Below are 6,677 nucleotides of genomic sequence, written 5' to 3'. Positions count from 1 at the left end.
AACAAAAAGAGAAATTTTTCCTAATCTAAGCAACAAAATAAACCGTTAGTTGTCAAAACATGAACAATCCCCGGCAACGGCACCAAAAACTTGGTGCACAATTTGTGAATCACACTTTTCACAACTCGTACCACTAACCAGCAAGTGCACTGGGTCGTCCAAGTAATACCTCACGTGAGTAAGGGTCGAATCCCACGGAGATTGTTAGTTTGGAGCAATCTATGGTTATCTTGTAAATCTTAGTCAGGAAGTCTATTATGTTTATCAGTTGAATTGCGAATAACCAAGAGAGCATAAATTAAAGGTTACTTGTTATGCAGTAATGGAGAATATGTTGGAGTTTTGGAGATGCTTTGTCTTCTGAATCTCTGCTTTCCTCTGTCTTCTAATTCACGCACGCACGTCCTCCTATGGCAAGCTGTATGTAGGGGATCACCATCGTCAATGGCTACATCCCATCCTCTCAGTGAAGAATATGCTCACATGCTCTGTCACAGCACGGCTAATCATCTGTCGGTTCTCGATCATACTGGAATAGGATTCTTCATCCTTTTGCGTCTGTCACTAACGCCCAGCACTCGCGAGTTTGAAGCTCGTCACAGTCATTCGATCATTGAATCCTACTTGGAATACCACAGACAAGGTTTAGACTTTCTGGATTCTCATGAATGCCGCCATCAGTTCTAGCTTATACCACGGAGATTCTGATTAAGGAATCTAAGAGATACTCATTCAATCGGATATAAAATGGAGGTGGTTATCAGGCACACATTCATGGTTTGAGGAAGGTGATGAATGTCACGGATCATCACCTTCATCACAGTTAAGCGCGAATGAACATCTTAGATAGGAACAAGTGTGTTTGAATGGAAAACAGAAATACTTGCATTACTTCATCGAGACACAGCAGAGCTCCTCACCCCCAACAATGGAGTTTAGAGACTCATGCCGTCAAAGAGTACAAAGTTCAGATCTAAAATGTCATGAGATTCAAAATAAGTCTCTAAAAGTTGTTTAAATACTAAACTAGTAGCCTAGGTTTACAAAAAGTGAGTAGACTATGACAGATGGTGCAGAGATCCACTTCTGGGGCCCACTTGGTGTGTGCTGGGGCTGAGACTTAAGCAATTCACGTGCATAAGGCCATTTTGGGCGTTCAACGCCAGGTTTGGATCCATTTCTGGCGTTGAACTCCAACTTTTGATCCTTTTCTGGCGCTGGACGCCAGAATTGGGCAGAGAACTGGCGTTGAATGCCAGTTTACGTCATCTATCCTTGTGAAAAGTATGGACTATTATATATTGCTGGAAAGCCCTGGATGTCTACTTTCCAACGAAATTGGAAGCGCGCCATTTCGAGTTCTGTAGCTCCAAAAACTCCACTTTGAGTGCAGGGAGGTCAGAATCCAACAGCATTAGCAGTCCTTTTTCAGCCTAAATCAGATTTTTGCTCAGCTCCCTCAATTTCAGCCAGAAGAATACCTGAAATTACAGAAAAACACACAACTCATAGTAAAGCCTAGAAATATGAATTTTTCCTAAAAACTAATAGAATTAAACTAAAAAATAACTAAAACATACTAAAAACTATATGAAATTAACCCCAAAAAGCGTATAAAATATCCGCTCATCAATAGCTTAGTTTAAATTGAAAATATAAAAGGAAGTAAACTAGAGACTTGAACAGAATAAAAACAACCCACACCTTGTATATATAGCATTACATGTTAGTTAGTTAACAACATTTCATCAAGGAGAAACATTAGAACTTTAAAGCCACCTTAAGATTTACATTGAGAATAATGGGAACTCTTAATTTTTACTTGCATGACATACATAACTGATATATGATTTTTGAGTTAGAGAACACACAGCCTGTGAGTTTTGAGCTTAATTATATGGTTACATTCAAACCATAATTTTTATTTCTGTGTGTTCCATCATTCTTTTTTTATTCTGGTGTTCTTTACTTTGTTTTAATCTATATGTCCGATTATAGAATAGAAATACATACCAAGAGAGTAATTGAGGCCATTGTTTGATTTTAGCTCACTTATCCCAAATTAGCCTACCTTTTACATCACCCTTGTTAGCCCCCTTGAGCCTTTAAATCCCCTCTTATTCTACAAACCACATTACTAGCCTTAAGCAGAAAAACAAAATAAAAATCCCAAGTTGAATCCTTGGTTAGCTTAAGATAGAAATTGTGTAATTGTTTAAGTGTGGGAAACCTATTGGGAACATGGATGATAAAAAAAAAGGGTAGAAAGTTGAAAAGAATAAAATAATTCAAAATAAAAATTTTTGGGAAGCATGCTCATGTGAAATCAAAATAATTGAATTACCATGTGCATTAAAAAATTTTTTTTTCAGTATTTGAATAAAGGGGATACAAAAGAATTTTCCAAATGCAAAAAGCAATGCACATGGGATAAAAGTAAATAAAAAGTAAATATGAGCATGTAACATCAAAAGTGGGAAAATATGGGTAAAATAGGTAAAGAAGCTTTGCTTTACAAAGTATGTATGTTAGGTGAGATCTTAGACTAATCAAGGATTCACTTAATTAGCTCACTTAGCCTTATACATATACCCTTACCTTTACCTTGGCCCCATTACAACCTTAATTAAAGACCTCATGACTTTTGTATGCCTATATTCTATAATTGTTGATTGGTTAGATGAAGAACAAAGTCATAGAAAGTAAGGATAAAAAGAAGAATAGAGTGATTGACCCAATAAACACTAAGTGACTAGAGAGTAAACACAAAATTCAGTGAGGGTTCAATAGCTCATTAATATATATCTCTGCTTGAATTATTAATTGTCTTGCAAGTTTATAAAATATTTTTCTTTCCCATCTCAATTGTAAAAGTGCTTTATCATTATCTAAGGTCTGGCTATATATATGATTCCTTGAGAAATGTGAATTAATTCAACTACATGTAAGCTTTATATACAAGTAAATAAAAATAATTAGAATTGCATAATGCATTTAGGTAGTTGCATTTAGAATAGATTGCATTGCATGAGATTCCACCACTTTAACCTTACCTTACTCTTTATCTTGGATTTAGCATGAGGACATGCTATTGTTTAAGTGTGGGGAGGTTGATAAACCCATATTTTATGATATATATTGTGCTCAAATTGAGTGATTTATTCAATCCTTCACCCACTTATTCATATTAATTGCATGGTTTTACTTTCCCTTCCTTATTAATGATGTATGTGAAAAACATGTTTCCTATGCTTAAAAATAATTATTTTGATTATCCTTTATTTCTATTCGATGCCGTGATTCGTGTGTTGAGTAGTTTCAGATCTTCTAAGACAGGAATGACTTAAAGGATGGAAAGGAAACATACAAAAATGGAAGAAAAGCACAAAACGGAGTTTTTGAAGAAACATGCAATGACGCGATCGCATGGACGACGCAGCCGCATGCCAGCGCGAATTAACAGCGACGCGACCGCGTGATTGACGCGATCGCGCACCTTGAGCGAAACGCATATGACGCGGACGCATGACTGACGCGACTGCGTGGCAAGGAAAATCCCAATTGACGCGACCGCGTAACCCACGCGGACGCGTGACAGAGGCCACGCACCAGAAATTACAGAAAATGCTCCCAGCGATTTCTGAAGCCCTTTTTGGCCCAAATCCAAGTCCAGAAGGCACAGATCAGAGGTTATGAAGTGAGGGAATACATCCATTCAGAGGAGAGTCTCCAATTAGTTAGTATTCATGAATTAGATGTAGTTTTGAGGGAGAGGTTCTCTCCTCTCTCTTTTAGGATTTAGATTTAGGATTTTATTCGCTTTCAGGATTATCTCTTTTTATCAGGTTCAATATTCCTTTTTATTTATCTTCTCGATTTAGTTTATGAATTCTTCTATGTTACAGATTATTCATTTGAATTAATGTTATTTGAGGTATTTCAGTTTATTATTGCCTTCTTTTATTTATATTGCTGTTGTTTCCAATCTGAAGACATTTTTATTCCGGTAGATTTACTTTTCCCTTTTTGGTCTTGGTTAAGAAATCAGTAACTCAGGAGTATCAAACTCAAACATGATTGATAATTGTTATCTTTGCTAATTGAATTGAACTTCAATAATCCCAATCTTTCCTTAGGGATTAACTAGGATTTGAAGATCAAACTAATTAGTCACTTGACTTTTCTTTACTTTAAGTAAAGACTAACTGAGTGGAATTAAGATTCAATCTTCATCATCATTGATAAGGATAACTAGGATAGGACTTCTAATTTCTCATACCTTGCCAAAAGTTTATTTTACAGTTATTTATTTACTTTACAGTCTTTTACTTATTTCAATTGCAATTTAAATTACTTATTCCTCATCTTAAAAACCCCAATTTACAATCTTCATAACCAATAATAAGAACATACTTCCCTGTAGTTCCTTGAGAAGACAACCCGAGGTTTAAATACTTCGGTTATCAATTTATTTAGGGGTTTGTTACTTGTGACAACCAAAACGTTTGTACGAGGGGATTTCTGTTGGTTTAGAAACTATATTTACAACACAACTATTTTTATAAAATTCTTTACCGGCAAAAAAATCCTAACGTCAGCGGATAACTAGATTGATCATTTTTCTTTTGTTTTGTTTAATCTCATTTGAGTGATTTACTTTCAGTTTTAGTTATTTTTTTCCCTTTACCCCTTACCCGTTTGTGGTGTTATCTTCATTTTTTTTACAATTCAGTTCACTAACCCACTAACTGTTTGATATATTGCATCACTCACACTAATAGCACCCCTAACAGCAGTAATTTCTCCATGAATTCTCTTTCCTACTTTTTGCTCTGTTGGTTATATGACAGGTAGAAGAAGCAGGGCTTCAACTTCCTTTGATTCTGAACCTGAGATGACCCTCCTTAGATTAAGGAGGGAAGCAAGAGGAAAGAGAGTCGTTGGTGCTGAGGAAGATGAGGAGTACTTTGAACCAGACATGGATGAGAATATGGAGAACCAACATGAAGAAGAGGCTCACAACCATGGCAGAGAAGGTCCAGTGCATCATGCTGGGTAAGAGAGAAGAGTTTTAGGCTCTTACATCAATCCAAACCCAGGAAATTGCAGAAGTAGCATCCAAAAGCCAACCATACATGCCAATAACTTTGAACTAAAGCCACAGCTCATCACCCTTGTTCAGAACAACTGTTCATTCGGAGGAAGTGTCTAAGAAGACCCCAATCAACACCTCACCACCTTCCTAAGGATATGTGATAATGTGAAGTCAAATGGTGTTCATCCTGACACCTATAGATTGTTTTTGTTCCCCTTTTCACTCAAAGACAAAGCATCTAAATGACTGGAATCTTTCCCGAAGGAGAGTTTAACAATCTGAGAAGATGTGGTGAACAAATTCTTGGCGAGATTCTACCCTCCTCAGAGAATTAACAGGTTGAGAGTTGAAGTACAAACATTCAGGCAACAAGATGGTGAAACTCTCTATGAAGCATGGGAGAGGTTTAAGGACTTGACAAGAAGGTGCCCATCAGACATGTTCAATGAATGGGTGCAGTTACATATTTTCTATGAGGGTCTCTCTTATGAATCAAAGAAGGCAGTAGACCACTCATCCAGGGGATCTCTGAACAAGAAGAAGACCATTGAAGAAGCCATAGATGTCATTGAGACTGTAGTCGAGAATGACTACTTCTATGCTTCTAAAAGAGGCAATACTAGAGGAGTGATGGAGCTGAACAACGTGGATGCACTGCTGGCTTGGAACAAGTTGATCACCAAACAGTTGGCTGACCTTACCAAGAAGATGGAAAGGAACCAAGTAGCAGCAATCACCACCTCATCAACAGCTCAAGAAGGAGTGAATGCAGAGGCAGAGGGTGATCAGGAACAAGCCAACTACATTGGGAACTCACCTAGGCAGACCCATGATCCATACTCCAAAACTTATAATCCTGGTTGGAGGAACCACCCAAACTTTGGGTAGGGAAATCAACAAGATCAAGGCCAAGATCAAAGACGTCACAATCCCAACAACAATATAGCTCACCAACATTCCACACAGAGATCATATCAGCACCCACCTAACAATACCTCTCAACATCCATATCAAAACCAAAATGGCCCGTCTCATCCCTCTAATCTCAACTCACCATCATCCGAAGATAGACTCTCAAGGATTGAGACTCTACTTGAACGTATATGCAAAGAAGTTCAAGACTGTAAAATGTTCAGAGAGGAAGTGCAATCCAATATGTAAAATCAAGATGCTGCCATCAAGAAACTTGAGACACAAATTGGCTACCTATTTAAGCAAATTCCTAGCCATAACCTTTGTAGCAACACTGATTCACACCCAAAGGAGGAGTGTCAGGCTATCACCCTCAGAAGTGGAAAGGAATTGAAGGAGACCTCCAAGAAACCACAAGAGAAGGACTCAATTGAAAAGGAAGAAGGACAAGATGAAGTTCAAGTTCCCACTTCCAATACACATAAAAAATGGGAAGTGCTGAAGCCATACGTTCCAAAAGTCCCATACCCTCAGCAATTGGAAAAAAGGGGGATGACAGCCAGTTCTTAAGATTTTTTAGAAATCTTCAAGAAACTACAGATTAACATACCCTTTGCTGAAGCAATAGAGCAAATGCCGCTCTATGCCAAGTTCTTAAAGGAATTGATGA

The 6,677-nt window shown here is 37.5% G+C and overlaps 1 non-coding gene across 1 annotated transcript; it reads right to left on the bottom strand.

Annotated features, from left to right (window-relative positions):
- Positions 1 to 5,431: 5,431 nt before the first annotated feature.
- On the bottom strand, positions 5,432 to 5,535 carry LOC148573810 (small nucleolar RNA R71). The gene has a single exon (XR_015905887.1). It is a non-coding gene; the product is annotated as a small nucleolar RNA R71 (small nucleolar RNA).
- Between the last annotated feature and the right edge of the window lie 1,142 nt (positions 5,536 to 6,677).

Source organism: Arachis ipaensis, chromosome B2 (assembly GCF_059453495.1).
Source record: "Arachis ipaensis isolate K30076 ecotype BB chromosome B2, ASM5945349v1, whole genome shotgun sequence".
NCBI classification, from domain to species: Eukaryota; Viridiplantae; Streptophyta; class Magnoliopsida; order Fabales; family Fabaceae; genus Arachis; species Arachis ipaensis.
This window is presented reverse-complemented; position numbering and strand designations above follow the sequence as displayed.